This window comes from Haliotis cracherodii, unplaced genomic scaffold (genome assembly GCF_022045235.1).
Source record: "Haliotis cracherodii isolate W230 unplaced genomic scaffold, xgHalCrac1.p SCAF_19, whole genome shotgun sequence".
Lineage (NCBI taxonomy): Eukaryota > Metazoa > Mollusca > Gastropoda > Lepetellida > Haliotidae > Haliotis > Haliotis cracherodii.
Window position 1 is genome coordinate 13,467,688 of NW_027266274.1, and position 16,959 is coordinate 13,484,646.

A 16,959-nucleotide genomic window follows, 5' to 3' on the forward strand; every position below is an offset into this window, starting at 1 on the left:
CTCACTCACTCACTCTTTTTCTGAATGCGTAACAAAAACAATCGTATGAAAGTTAGTTTGTTCACTGATTACCGTGGTGAACATAAACTTTGTGCATGTAATGTCACCCACGAAACTGTCGATTTCAGAATTTTTTGTGTGCGAGAAACCATTTGCCCATTAATTAGTTAACAGTATAACATTATCGTTTAAAATTAGTGAAACAATTGATCTAAATGTATTAAATCATATCCTTGAATGCTGTGTTTTATTTCCAACATGCTTATACACCTTTTCATGTGAATAGTTACATTAAAAAATAGAATTTCAGAAAATGGATAAAATTAAAAATAAACCCTATACGCCTTTCTTTATTGTAATAAATCATGAATCACTGAGTATATACTTTTGGGGAAAATACTCTTAGGTAATCTGGAATGAATCTGCCATTTCTGCATCACACTCGGGTTTTTTTTCAGGTTTTTTTATTTTGGGGGGGGGGGGGGGGGGGGGGGGCTCACGTCTTACGTCAAGCGGGTAGATCAAAAGAGTTTAATGTGAGGTTTCCATGTTTTGCGGCTTTTCTGTTGGACGAGAGCGTATGAACGACACACTTTTAACGTTTAAAGTTTTACAAGAGACAGTATATCGAATTTGATCAGTGCCGAGACTGACAGTGACAGCCAACAACATTCAACACCATTCCACGAATTTCCTTCAGTATTTATTTGGCAGTTTGTTGTAATCACCTTAGGATTTTATACGCAATGAGTTCTAGCATGTCCTGACCTCGTGTGATCATGTCTTGCTCAATCAAGAGCACCCGTCATGAATGTGAGCATATCTTACCCTGTCGGAAGCAGCCGTCATGAAAGTGAGCATGTCCTGCTCTACTGGAAGCACCCGTCACGAGTGTAAGCATTCCCTGCCCTACCAGTAGCACCAGCCATGGCTGTGAGCATGTCCTCCTCTATCGGTAGCACCTATCATGAATGTGAGCATATCCTGCCCGACCAGTAGCACCCGTCATTAGTGTGAGCATGTCTTGCTCTATCAGTTAATGGTGGACAAAGCTTTTGTCACTTTTATTAATTCAATGTAAAATTTCAAACTCCGATTCCATAACAACAAATGTTTAATTTGTAAACAACAACAGGGATCATATCGAAGTTCCAAACCTCAACATTGATAAACAGTTGCTTTATCTCCTTATTGATATCTAGTTATGTATGTACAAATATATGCTCCAAAAAGCAAGGCATCGTGAAATATACTACTCAAAATTTGATAAGGATCGTAGATATTTTTCTTAATAAAAAAACAAAATAACTGCATAACTGGCAATATTGTGTTCAAGTGAAATCAAAAACGTCTCCAACACACGTGCACATGCATTTCATGCCATGGGAAATGCGTTTCACATCACAGTTCATGCTTTTGCTACCATTGCACGATATCAAATCAGGCAACGGTGTCTGATTCATTCTGAAACTGTAAACTCAATTGAGTGTTTACACTACGTTTATCTACGCAATGCCCCCTCAACGTGTAAGGCGTCGCCTGATGACAGAACAACTGGGCAGATGTATTGGAATGCTTGATGCTGGCTATTCACAACGTGACGTTGCCAATGCACTAAACGTCAGCCAGAGCGTTGTAAGCAGGGCCTGGTCCCGACAGCAAAATTTTGGTACAGCAGCACACCGACATGGGGGTGGTCGTCAGAGGTCGACAACCCAACGCCAAGATCATTTTGTGGCTCTTCAGGCACGACGTCATCCCTTCTGGACAGCAACCAGCCTAAGTAACGACCTCCTGAACGCCTCGGGGGTGAATGTGTCCACTCAGACGATACGGAATCGTCTTCACAATGCAGGTCTCTACTCGAGAAGGGCATGTGTCCGAATCCCCCTGACTGTTCGACACCGGCCGGAGCGATTGGAATTGGCTGAAGATCATGTCACTTGGACACGGAACGATTGGGTTCCAGTTCTGTTCACCGATGAGTCCAGGTATTGTTTGGACTTTACAGACAGGAGGCAGCGGGTGTGGCGACGACAACGTGAACGTTTCCATGATGCCAACATCAGTGAACATGACCGTTATGCTGGTGGTTCCATCATGGTCTGGGTTGGAATCAACAGAGATGGAAGGACAGATCTTCATGTCCTGGAGAGAGGAACAATGACGGGGGTGAGGTACCGGGATGAGATCCTCGATGTGTACGTCAGACCCTACGCTGGTGCTGTTGGCCCTGAGTTCATCCTGATGGATGATAACGCCCGTCCTCATCGCGCCAGGGTGGTTGAGCAGTACCTTGAGCAGGACACAATTGTCCGCATGGATTGGCCAGCGCGCTCGCCGGACTTGAACCCGATTGAGCATGTCTGGAACATGCTGCAGGTTGTCCTTTCACGCCGTAGAGCTCGGACATGCCCTCGTGGAAGAGTGGAACAACCTTCCCATTGGGAACATCCGGGTGCTTATTGACAGCATATCTCGACGTTGTCAGGCCGTCATTGATGCAAGGGGAGGTCATACTCGATATTGACACTTCATCGACTAAGTGTAATGATGGACTATCCCTCATAACTGTGTAATTCTTTCTCTTGTTTGATGTTAACATTTTTTAATGAAATGCCTTTTGGTGTTTGCAGATTTCAAACATTCCATATTGATACAAGTTCATGCCGTTCATGAATTTTCATTCATAACATGATTAAACACGTTTCTGAGTCAGAGTCATGTCTATTGTTATATTTGTGGTAACTTACACACATATCACCTAGTGATCCTTATCAAATTTAGAGTAGTATATAAATGCTAAAATCGGCTTTTAGAAATAAGATCATCTTTCAAAAAATAATTGTCGGAGACAGAAGGAACCAAACCCAATGCCACAACACACCCAAAACATTGCACATGGACCATGCACTTGGATGGGCATCATTCGTGATTTTGACACTTGATAGAAAAGTCGTCAGATCGTTGAGGTCTTTAGCTTTGTTGATTTTCATTATCTACAGAAACACGTTAGCTCTCAGTACTTGCTTCAATGCAGTATTTGTGATCAGAATAGGAATATTTCTTCAACAAAGTGACGAACAGCTTAGGCCTATTGGCATGCTAGAAGCTTGTAGAACTCAGCGAGAGTGGCCAGTTTGTGATTTGCCGTCTTTGGTAAAGGTTTCTGCAGAGCTAAACTGTTAATGAGGGTGCCTCAGGACCGACTAATCAGACACCTGGTTTAAATAAATCGAGCTCAAACAGCAAATCAAATCACAGTTTACTTGCAACAAGGTACAAGATGCAATTCTACATGTATCTATGTAGGCTATAGACGGTCGATGGTACATAGGAAGACTGGATCACTGTTTACTTGCGCCAAGGTACAAGATGCAATTCAGCATGTATTTGTGTAGCCTATAGACGATCGGTGGCTGTGCCAAGTTACAAGTTGTGTAGCCTACGTTACAAGAGGCAATTCTAGTTGTGTAGGTTATAGACGGTCAGTGATTTCCCGTCACTGTGGGTGTGTAGTCTGGATAGGAGCACATGGTTTGACTGAAAGTGGTAGTTGTAAATTTGTGTGAATTTAACATAGAGAATCTATTAAATGTATCAACACAAGAGCCTCAACTTTTCTAAACTTTTATCAACTTGTGTTTATATATTTGATAAATTCTCTAACTGTTTTGTTGATATTCACATATAATATAATATATAGGAATGTTTTTGTTACCATGTTACTTTACACCACTGCAGCCTGCAGCCACCCATATCCTCGGAATCACCAGCGCTTGTTGCGTCGGGTAGTGACGTCACTCAAAAGATAAAATATTTTAGGGTTTAATGGGGGAAAAGCCGCCCTTTGAAAAGACTGTAATTGAAATATTTCAATGGTAGTCTATTTAACAGCCCAGAACGCTTAGGATAATTGTTCAGGGGTGTATATCTCACTCGTTAACTGAAAGCGTTCCCATGCATGTAACCTGATATATTCCCCCTCCCTCTGGTACATACGGAGAATGTATTACACTGTGTATACCAGCGAGGATCCTGGGGCGAAATCTGTTAGACACACAATAGCATGTCTCTCGGGACAGGAACTTTCAATTCTGTTTCGAACAAGGGATGAAAGTAACAGAAATCCATAGAGCTAGGCAGTCTTATTCTATTTGTGTAGGTCATAGACGGTCAGTGATTTCCTGTGTGTAGTCGGGATAGGAGCTCATGGTTTGACTTAAAATGGTAGTTGTACATTTGTGTGAATTTAACCTAGAGAATATATTAACTGTATCAACACAAGAGCCTCAACAGTTCTAAACTTTCATCAACTCGTATTTATATATTTGATGGATTCTCTAAGCGTTTTGTTAATATTCACACATAGTATTACATATTACTATATTTTCGTTACCATGAATTTTTAACACCACTGCAGCCTGCAGCCACCCGTATCCTCTGATTCACCAGCGCTTGTTGACACCAATCAAATATTTCAAGATTTAATGGGGGAAAAGCCGTCCTTTGAATAAACTGTCATTGAAATATTTTAATGGTAGACTATCCAACAGGCTGGTCCGCTTAGACTAATTTTTCTGGGGAGTTTATCTCTCTCGTTAATTGAAAGCGTTCCCATGCATGCAACCTGTCATATTCTCCTTCCCTCTGGTACATACGAAGAATGTATTAAACTGTGTATAAAAGGCGAACCAGCGAGGATCCTGGAGCCAAACCTGTTTGGCCAACAATAGTATGTCTCTCGCGACAGGAAAATTCAATTCTTTCTTGAGCAGGGGATGAAAGTAACAGAAATCCGAGGAGTTTTTCAGTGTGAACAGATTCATTTTCTAAAGGGTTACATTGATTCCAACAACGAGAAATGAAAACAGGACAAAACTGAGGCAGTAAAAGCATTTTTCAGGTTGGTAAATAACTCAGTGGTCGTGCAATGATGAACGTACGTAAGCATGTTCACGTAGAGTTAATAAACACTCCCAAAGATGTAAGAATACTGTGTGCCAAGTCAACTCTTGAGGAGTTCAAAATAGGTAATCCTAACTTGGCGTCTGTTCACCTGAAGAAAACAAGCTTGTTTTACCGGATTCATCATTTTAGATCACTCAAAACATGTAAAATATGATTTCCACTATAACTTCATTCAAGATAAATATGGTGACAGTTCAAAGTCACTTTTTACAGACACTCTTTGTGTTACGCGATTCTACCTCTGATCTTTATTCATATATGAAGGAGCACGTCAGCCGTAGTCATGCCCTTTTGTATGACTTTAGCCACCCTATGTATTAAAAAAGGAAAGCAAAAGCCAAGGGGAAAGTGAAAGACGAAGGGTATATGCGATGGTCTCTATAAGCCTTTGATGGAAAGGATAAATAAACAGCAAACAAAGTATCCAAAGCAGTCATTAAAAACAACTGGAACACGCTACAGACAAACAGAGGTTGTCTGTTCGATCATATTCGGTTTTGACATGAGACGGAACGAAATACAAGGCCAGAACCACTATTTGTGTTCAGTTCCGTTAAAAGCAAGGTGAGCTTAATTACGCATTATGACAAACTATATACTCAAAAAAGCAAGCTGATCACTGTGTACACGCCAACAGCAAGTTAGTGATGTATTCTGCAGTGCGACAATTGAGAAACTGGTACCAGCAGCCTGAGCAGCACTAGACATGCTCACAAGGTTAGTAGTGTACAGAGACAGTGGCATTCTACTAGTACTAGACTTGGTGTTACTGCTTTCTTGCCTTACTAAAATGGCGATCCGTATACAGCCTTTACGACGTGTTATTGAATTTTTTGTGTGTACAAAAATGAATTATAGTGAATGTTACAAATGGATGAATGAATAATTAAGACAATATTACATGAGTTTAAATTTAAAGTCACATCGGAAGTATGTCAGCCATATCGTGACTATCAAACGTTATACATAGTAAATACGTTGAAACTATTGTCAACAAAGGACAGTGAAATAACTAGAATAGGACGGATTTATATTAAAAAACTAGTATAAACCCATAAAAATATATCACTACATGTAACAATACATAATAAAATTGGGCAAAAAATCGCCAGCAACTGAAGCCTGATCACCATGCTTGGGACAATGGGGACTTACAGCACCTTTGCTACCAATATGGACCCCGGCTGGATTTCCAACATCTCCTAAGGTGTTGGCGATTAGTGACAAATTTAGCTGACTTAAAAGAGCACATATTCTGCGATTAACATCGTGGTAGTAATACATATACTTTGAATGACATCCCAAACTGGCTCCCACAGGAGATATAGCTTGGGTGAGATCAAGCGATATCAACATTGTAGGAATTGCATCACAATGCTTTGCAGATCATTGTGGCGTCGTTGTTACCATGACGTCACAATCAAATGACATCTCTAAAGGCTCTGCTACTGTAGCTGTTAGCAGGGTTTTTAACACTTAAGACACTACTTATTACTGTCTCCAAACTGAACAAGTTGGGAGAATGATGTTCGATGATAAACAGATTGACAGATTTGATTACAGTATCAATACATTGTTCTTTCAATACCAAGTTTTCATTATCCACATAACTGTCTGATACATCTGCAAAGTCCATATCCCATCGGACTCTGGTAATGTAAAGGTCGCTGTGTAAACTGTAAAAGTTACCTTCCTTTTTGCATCTTATGATATGGTTATGATCGACCTGAAGACAATGCTGATATTTGTGATCGAAATATATACCAGACAAGTATTCCTGCCTACCTTTAACTGGCATACAGACCAAAGACAGTGAAGTATATACACTATGCCGGCATATTTGTCCTACAATGTAGAAGAGTAGCTTCATGAATTAATATTGTTCAGGCATTTTTACCGACTGTTACTAAAGAAACAGGGGCAAGCCTTTTAAACAAAACCATGTGTATGTAGACAGACGAGTACGAGATACTGAAAACAAATCCTAGGTCCTAGGCTCAAGAACTTTTCAAAGACAGAAACCAGTGTGCTCTATTGCTCATCAATCTGTCTTCCAATAACGGCTTATCACAGGTTTATTTAAGAATACACGTTTCCGTCGCATTACCCTCCAAATGGCCTGTGCTGTTTTCATCTCTTTCCAGAAAGGTTACTGAAGTGTGGAGGCAAACAAACCTCAACATGGCGTGATTCACTATTGCTTCGTCAAAAATGTCAAATTACGAAATGACTACCCATGTTCTTGAATGATGCCTCTCTTTTCTAGTAACATAACTCGCCGAAGCATGTATAGAGGGACTTATACCCCCGTTCAGATGTTATGGGAACATGATCTAGTTTAATGTTATTCGCCAAGCCCACAAAACTCTAGGCCCACCCGAGCATTACGATCTCAACAGCAATACATTCTGCCTCAAACACAAATATCGTTCAGCAAGAGAACTTTCAAAGCAGCGTTAAGCGTCATCACCATTTAACTTTCAAACCTCTTCCTAAATCTCTGGCTAGGATCTGTATCCCTATACATCTGTGAATGTTAGTGATGAGCTGTATATATACTTTTACTACATTTTAGGGTAACCCATATACATATTCTTTGAGTTTATATTCACAACTTTTTGGTGTCTGTATGTTTATCTTTTTGGTGAAGCCCTTTCAGCTTGTTTTAGTGGGTGCAGTATTAATACACATTATTATGAACAAAATGAAAAGTGTAGGGCGCAGGAGGATGCCACTCTTGAACTTCACATTGAATAGGAAGTTTACCTGACCCCGAAATAGGATCATACACAGAACCTGTTTGCAGATATATAGTTAACATTTACGACTTAGAGAATAACATACGAGCTACGAGAAATTATATGTCCCGGGTAAAATCACGTTTACAGACTCTTGCCTTTGGACCCGAATGTTCAGTGAATTATTTGTATTATTTCCCAACATCACCCTGAGTGGTTCCTGAGTGTAATGTATTATATCACATGCGCCTTGTTCTTAGCTATAAATTAGAGTCCAGGACTGAAACAATGCAGAAGATGTATATTTACCTTACAGAAACTTGTAAGTGGAATGACAATGCTCCTGGTATCACGATGTTAGGCAACACCTCGCTGTACGCTGGTCACAACCTGTTTAGCTACGAGTCTGACAAGGAAGTAAAAACTCCCGTTCCCAGTTTACAGCACGACAGCATGCCAGTTACACAATTTAACGCTCTGGTTGCCGCATTCAAGAAAGAACCTATCTTATGTCGCTGTGATTTATCTGTTTCAGGGTGACGTTGTAAAATCTGCACACGCTCATCTACACACATTGAATGGTTCAAACTATAAAAATAAGAGTGAGTGAGTGAGTGAGTGAGTGAGTGAGTGAGTGAGTGAGTGAGTGAGTTGTGATTCGAACTTGTGCTGTTGGCATAACAAGATAACGCACTTCAAGTTGTATCATGTGGACACATGCATGTAGGATGTTTTATCTTGGGGTGTTTGTGTCTGGGTATGGGTGAGATGGTGGACCCATGCTTGTAAGGTGTTTGTGTCTCAGTATAGGTGAGTAGGTGGAGCCATGCATGTAGGGTGTATTATCTTGGGGTGTAATTGAGCAGGTGGAGCCATGCATGTAGGGTGTATTATCTTCGGGTATAATTGAGCAGGTGGAGCCATGCATGTAGGATGTTTTATCTACGGGTGCAAGTGAGTAGGTGGAGCCATGCATGTAGGATGTGTTATCTTGGGGTGTAGGTGAGCAGCTGGAGCCATGCATGTAGGGTGTTTGTGTCTGAGTATAGGTGAGCAGGTGGACACATGTATGTTGGGCGTTTGTGTCTCGGTGTATGTTAGCAGGTGGGGCCATGCGTGTAGGGTGTTTGTGTCCTGGTATAGGTGAACAGGTGGACACATGTATGTAGGATGTTTGTGTCTGAGGTGTAGGTGAGCAGGTGGTGCCATACGTGTAGGGTGTTTATGCCTGGATATAGCTGAACAAGCGGAGCCATGCCTGGGTATAGGTGAGCAAGTGGACATATGCATTTAGGGTGTTTGTGTCTGGGTGTAGGTGAGCAGGTGGACCCATGAATGTAGGGTGTCGGTGACTGGGTGTAGGTGAGCAAGTGGAGCCATGTGTGCAGGGTGTTTTATCTTGGGGTGTAGGTGAGCGTGTGGAGCCATACGTATAGGGTGTTTGTGTCGGGGGTATAGGTGAGCAGGTGGACACATGCATGTAGGGTGTTTGTGTCTCGGTGTATGTTAGCAGGCGGACCCATGTGTGTAGGATGTTTAATCTTGGGGTGTATGGTGTTTGTGTCTGAGTATAATTGAGTAGGACACATGCATTTAGGGTGTTTGTTTCGGGCTAGTGCGAGATTTAGGTCATGTCTCAGTGCTCGTGCAAGTGTTAGGTCATGTTTCAGTGTTCATGCAAGCGTTAGGTCATGTCCCATTGCTCGTGCAAGTGTTAGGTCATGTCTCATTGCTCGTGCAAGTGTTAGATCATGTTTCAGTGTTCATGCAAGTGTTAGGTCATGTCTCATTGCTCGTGCAAGTGTTAGGTCATGTCCCATTGCTCGTGCAAGTGTTAGATCATGTTTCAGTGTTCATGCAAGTGTTAGGTCATGTCCCATTGCTCGTGCAAGTATTAGGTCATGTCCCATTGCTCGTGAAAGTGTTAGGTCATGTCCCATTGCTCGTGAAAGTGTTAGATCATGTTTCAGTGTTCATGCAAGTGTTAGGTCATGTCCCATTGCTCGTGCAAGTATTAGGTCATGTCCCATTGCTCGTGAAAGTGTTAGGTCTTGTCCCATTGCTCGTGAAAGTGTTAGGTCATGTCCCATTGCTCGTGAAAGTGTTAGGTCATGTCCCATGGCTCGTGAAAGTGTTAGATCATGTTTCAGTGTTCATGCAAGTGTTAGGTCATGTCCCATTGCTCGTGCAAGTGTTAGGTCATGTCCCATTGCTCGTGAAAGTCTTAGGTCATGTCCCATTGCTCGTGAAAGTGTTAGATCATGTTTCAGTGTTCATGCAAGTGTTAGGTCATGTCCCATTGCTCGTGCAAGTATTAGGTCATGTCCCATTGCTCGTGAAAGTGTTAGGTCTTGTCCCATTGCTCGTGCAAGTGTTAGATCATGTCTCAGTGCTCGTGCAAGTGTTACATGTAGGTCATGTCTCAGTGCTCGTGCAAGTTTTAGGTCATGTCTCAGTGCTCGTGCAAGGGTACGTTAACGTTCCAGTGCTTGTGTAAGTGTAAGTTATAAGTGTATGGTCAGTGGGTGGAAAAAAAACGGACAAAAATTCATTAAGGTTGATTAATTTGTGAGCGTCGAGAAAGTGTCCGGAAAAGCGTCGAGTTTTTCAAGCATAAAATGGACGGGAAAACGATGCTTTTTGCTCCGCCTTGTACAACTGTTAACAGACAATCAGATGGCGCTGGTCCCCTGACGCACGTGATGTCCAAGGCTTCCTTTAGGGAGAATTAGGTTTCGTATATCGGGCATGCCTTGCTCTAGTATCTGTCGCGCGCAGTGCAGATAAGTCAGATTAAGGATATGAAACCTGTTGATGGAATTCAGACACGCGCCAAGACGTCAAACCAAACCATGTTACCAAGTTTATTGAGATACCACATCCCTCCGATATGCACAGTCATCTCTATCGGACAATGGGTTGTGTTTTATTTTGTTATAACTGTAAATATGTTTTTAATGTGAAGTATACACGATATACGGCTTTTCCTTTGGAAGAGAGGTCGGTCACATGACCACGAAACTGAAGTTCATAAGTGTGTATATGAAGAACACATCCTGACGAGACTGTATTCTTGAAATGACGTAAACACTGACGGACTAGTCCCTGGGAGTTCCCTCACGAGAATTACACACAGAAGCGTCGTTTCTCATTTATACCCTTTAATTTTGAACTTAGCGTTTTTGGTCCGAGAGAACAAATCGAAGATAAGCACATCCAAACTATCGCTGTGACAGTCTACATCAATCTATGTATGTGTCAACAACATTCTATGAATGTACCTAAGTATCAAATTGACACATCGTTACAATCACCTTTCAATGATCTGCCAATTGATCGGTCATGAATAACACTTGAAATGGCCACAGGATCATTAACTACTTCGGAAATCTCTCCCGCCACGTTTATCGATATTATGGGAATACATTTCTTGTAAACAAACTAAAACAGATGTTCCGGAAATGCAAGTTGAACATTCATATGCTCATGTAGCCTCTCTTTTGGGGGAAATATTTTATTCCGCGATGCAATTGCTCATAAAACCATCAAAATCGTGTCGATACATGGTGATACATTTACCAGAACAACCTGTGTTTCCATATTGACTTAAAGGGGCATCTGCGGTGGGAACTACCGCACTCTAGTGGGCGGAGCTTATACGAGTGATCTGACAGGTCAATATGACGTCATGATAACACACGCATTTCATTGGTTAATGCGTAAACGGGTGACGTCATGTAAACACCCACCCACGTGGACAGTTTGACAACAAGGACGTAAGTTTTAATGGTAATACATATCTATCAAACGATTCCAAGACTTTTTAACAAACGCGTTGGTCTTTGGTTTCAAAACCTACCTGCCATGTCGTCTTCACACCTTCATAAAATGATACCGCAGAATGTCCACGATTTATCCAACGCAGTCCAACACAGAACTTATAGATGTTCTCGTTCTGAGCTATATTCTAGATCTCTGGACGAGAACGAAATACGTTTGTGGTGATGAATATGAGCAGTGTAATTGAACAAAAGACATAATATATGTTACGGCGCCAATCGTTATCCTGTGGTGTACGGTATATCTGCAGTTCATAAATAGCATTTCTCGCAATATATACGGCAATCGGTGATTTCAACAGTGTTTTTATTCGTTGTGTTCGTCTTGCCTCATCTGGAATCTGGATGACAACGATCGTGTAAAAAACCCTGGTAATGGTCAAAAATATGTTCAAAGTAGTTTTTTGTCGTTTCCGTGACATTTTTTTATTGCCCAGTAGCAATGTATTTTGGACAAAGTCACACTTATCCAATGTAGCGGCTCATGCCGAAGTAACTCGATCCGTGAAACTTGGCGGGTCTCAGTGACCCAGATCCCTGTTGATTGGCATGCCAAGTGTCATTTGCATAAGGCCATCCATATTTTTTGTATGTGTTTCGCCCCTCAAGCCTAAACTAACCAGAGAGCGGGTGGACGAAATAAAATATATTACTTTTCAAAAAATGTCTTTCAATATTTATGTAAGTTATTTTAAGACATTTAAAAAAAGGTTTAACACTTCGTACTAGAATATAATCTATGAAGTACTAGAATCTAGTCTATGAATTAATCTATGATGTAGATCGATTCGCTTTGCTTCGGAAACGAATTTTTGATAAACAACAGAACAAAGATAAAGTTGACCTGGTTCTTTTATGACGGTGCAATGGTAGATCTAGTAGTATTTCTGTTATTAGATCGGTATGCAAATTTCCACAGCAGCAGCAAAATTGAGACACGAAGATATCATATTATTTCACGTCGGAATGGAGATAAAAATATTAAAATACGGACAGCCTCACAGACATCGAAACAATGTTCAGATAAATATTTGTTCACATTAATTCTGTCATGTGCGGGAAAATGGGTTTCAACATTATTTTTATCAAGCTTACATTCAGGTCGCTGGCTTCTTCGGCAGTAACACATGTTTTGTCTCAAAGCTCAAAGCAACAATGTTTCTCTCAGATACATTTTTCTCTCCAACCATGACGAACATCTGTCATAATGTCAATGCCTCAACAATTTTCCTGGGCAGTTGAATTCAACAATGTAATACACACGGCCTCATTCACGGCGTCATCGCAAAGATTCCTTCCAAATACCTACCACGTGATCAGGGTTACGACCTTGGGATAAATAAATAAATTAATTTGCATTTTTTTTCGTGAATATTATTATTACAAAATACTACTACATGTTACTTTGGGATTGCACTGCGTATTTCTTTTATTACCTTCTAAAACTTTTTGTTTTCCCCTTTCTGCCCACGCGATCTCCTAGCAACCACGCCCCATAAGCGCATCGAGTTGCTGCTTACAACTGTCAAGAACTTTGCAATTTCGCTTGTCTTCATTATGAGCAACAAAACATTTTCACTTGAAGCCTAATTTGACGAAGAGTTGTTCGAGATAATCAGGGAGCCTTTGCTCATTTCGATTGTGACATTGGTGACTTTATCGTGGAGAAAGTTCCAATTCAAGATGACATCATTCCGATTCACAACTCGAATCGACAAGATTGCGCCTCTCTTCCCGCCCTTGCAAGTGCAACAGAAACTTTGATAAATTCAGTGCCGATTCTTGGGATTAGTGAATCAGTGTCACAGCTAGATTTCATTGTGGAACCAGATGAAGCCGAATATGTATGTTCACACTTCTTTTGTCAATCATGCGTGACACGGCACAGGCAATCGCAGTTAGGGAATGGTGCGGCCACCATGTTGCAGAAATTCGTCGATTGGAACACATTGCTTCTGGACTGAGCTAAATAAACGAAGTGTTTCGAGAGATCGTAGATACTTGGACTTGAAGAAACGGAACTAAACGTTTCAGCAGATGAAGAATTGGTGTGGACAAAACGGGAAAGGGATCCCAGATTGTATTTTAAAACTTGTGCGCAAAGTGTATCCAAATACCCCGAACAAAAAATACATGGAACAAGTATGGATCTAATGATCAAACGCAGTTTTGTGTGTGAAAATTCTGTGAAAGAAAAGGAAATTCATAATTAAAGTTGTCATGGAATATTTGTATTGGAGTTTTCGTTTATCGTAAGTACAATATTATCTGGATACGCCTTCTGTAGGTCAAAACATCTAGTATATTTCGTTACTTATTAACTAGTTGCTTATGTGCATTGTTATGTTGATACAGGTAACATATTCATCTAATGTAGTCAGGCAGAGAAATATAGGCGCAACTTCTGGTGCTTCAAATTTGGCCCCTTCCAGAGCACTAGTTGAAAAATCTGTGTAATAATTTAAGTTTTATGAATATAAACTAATTATTGTGTGGCACAATACAAACTGTTGAATGCAAATGACCAAAACTAAACAAATATCTGTAATTTTCGGATTGAACTGATAGAATCGCGTCGTCAGTTTCGTATTTAAGTATCGTTACTGTTACATTAACCGAAACTGATGTTCTGCTGATGTTCTGTCGTAAAAATATACAACACAATACACTTTGACCACAAATGCATTGAATGTGTCACATGTATACATGACCATTTGCTTTGCTATTTATAGCGCAACCGTAAATAAGCTCCACCCACTGTGATAATTGTGACAGTAGCAGTAACTCACAATACCGTTGGAGAGTTAAACACTACTTTGAACAGTATTTCAGTTATATCACGTTGTATCAGATTGATGGATAAAAACCCGAAGTGGTTCAGGCCCTAATAACGGTTGTTCACGAAAAGGTGAGCATATCCTCCCACACCGCTGGCACCCGTCACAAACAGCTGCAAGCACAAGTCAACCGTTCACCTGAACAAAACACGGAAACACAATGATTCCAGTCCTCACCATTACCGAGGATGTAAAGCACTTTGTCTGTAAAACATGGAGGTATATCAATAATATGTTTCTACAGGTAATACTTGCCATTCATTTGGCAAAATGTATAGACTCAGCGCATTATTGATAATCAGAACGTTTAGGCTCTGACATCGGTATGCAGTTGACCTCATCACCCATCCCATTATTGATAATCCTTCTTGAAGAGCTCTGAAATCAGAAGGTGCAATAGCGCATTTTTACACTTTATCTCTGAATAGGCATGTTAGACTTCTTTCATAACTCAGTGTTAGTTGAGGCACTCGTGAAGAGCAACCTCCTCGTGGTGAGTGCTGGGTAGCGCTAATAGCTCTTCCCCCGTGTGGAACCGGGGTAGAATATTTCCACAGCACCCCATTGCTGGTCGTAAGAGGCGACCAAAGTGGGCAGCCCGTTTGCCGTGGGTTGCGTCCCTGTGTCGGCGGAGGACGGGAGTCTGGTAGTTGAGGGTACTGGTTCGAGGAACAGTGTTCCTTTGCCCAACACACTACTTCGACCCTTACTTCGCCTAGACGGGTGGTAGGATGGGCCCGGTCTTATCAATCGGCTGGTCATGCCAAGCCCTGTGCATTAAATTGTGTATGCACACTCGTGATTTATATACCTATATTGTTTGGTCTTGGCCAATATATTACATATTTGTACTCACAAATTATTTATGTAACAAATTGCCTAGAGTCTAATGCCAGAAGGCGGTGGCTCATGGGCCAATCTGGTGATGTCGACCTCTGAATTCTGTATGTCTCCAATTTTCTGTCGAAGGCCGAACCAGTCTGACATTATAATTGGTAGACAAATATAGCTCTTTATGTCGTATTTACTGGAGTATACCACCCCTGTATCCCTGGTGTTTGCATGTTGGAGATCCGGTGCATTACAACATCGTCCTTTTGACACTCCATGGTGGGTGGGGAGCAGGGGTGCTGAACAAATTTCTTTCATCATGGCTCACAATCACTCTGGTTCGAAAAGAAGACATTTAGACTCCAGTTCATCTAACGAAGCTGAAACAAATCTTGATTCCTGGGCTCGATTCCTTGTAATCGAAGCTTCAAATCACCTACCCATCAAGTTAAATCCCTTTGCTATCTCTAAAGCAATACAAGGGCATTGTGGAGAAGTTCAAAATGTCACCCGACTCCGTTCTGGATCTCTTCTGGTTGAATGTGCTCGGAAACAACAATCACTCAATCTTTTATCAATCAATCAATTTGCCAATATTGACGTTATTGTTTCTGAACACAGAACACTGAACTCTTCTCGTGGCATTGTCCGTGACTGGACTCGTTCCTTAGCAGATATGTCAGAGGAGGAAATTGTCTCTGAACTGCAGAATCAAGCTGTCCAATCTGTAAAACGTTTTACTCGCAAAGATGACAAATCAAACATTATCCCTACAAATACTTATCTATTCACTTTTGCCCGTGCGTCAATTCCAAAATCGATTAAAGCTGGTTATGTTAACATCGGGGTGGATGTGTATGTCCCCAATCCACTCCGGTGCTATAGATGCCAAAAGTTTGGACATGGTTCAAAAACCTGTAATCGCCCTGTGGTTTGTCAGCGCTGTGGTGCCAACCATGAGAGCATGGATTGTCATGAGGTTCTGAAATGTTGCAACTGTAATGGCCAACACATGGCCTCGTCCAAATCCTGCCCTATTTGGCAAACAGAAACCAAAATCATGAAATTAAAGTGCGAAAAAAACATTTCATTTGCTGACGCTAAACAACTTGTTGCCAGTCAGTCCACAACTCCTTCAAATCTGACTTACTCTGCTGCACTAGCCAATCCTGTTAAAACTTCATCTGTCCTGTGTCAGACAGATTTGACATGGGTCGGATCTGATCATCCTGTCAAAACTTCATCTGTCCTTCAAGCAACTGTTTCAGAAGCATCACCTCTGACCTCGCAGGCTCAGACTCAGACTCAGTCTCAGTCTCCACCTCAGTCTCCACACAGACCTGACCGAAACTTGAAGAAAAAAGAAAAGAAAAAGTTGAACAGAAGTCAAATGCCCAATCCTCAAACTTCGTCCGAGATATCTCTCCACAACTCCTTCGATGTACTTGACATGGAGATTACTCCATCGTCTCACATTAGTGGTAGGAGTTCTTCTTCCTCACATTCCCGTGAGAGATCACCAATTGAGCCACCATGACTCACTCATCAAATTTAATTCAATGGAACTGTAGAGGACTTAGGACTAATTATAATGAGTTACAACTCTTAATTCAGGATTTTAAGCCATCTGCCATATGTTTACAGGAAACATATTATAAGGATACTGACAAATTTGATATTAGAGGTTATACCTCCTACAATGTCTTTTCACCTCCTGGTGCTAAAGCCACTGGGGGTTCTTCA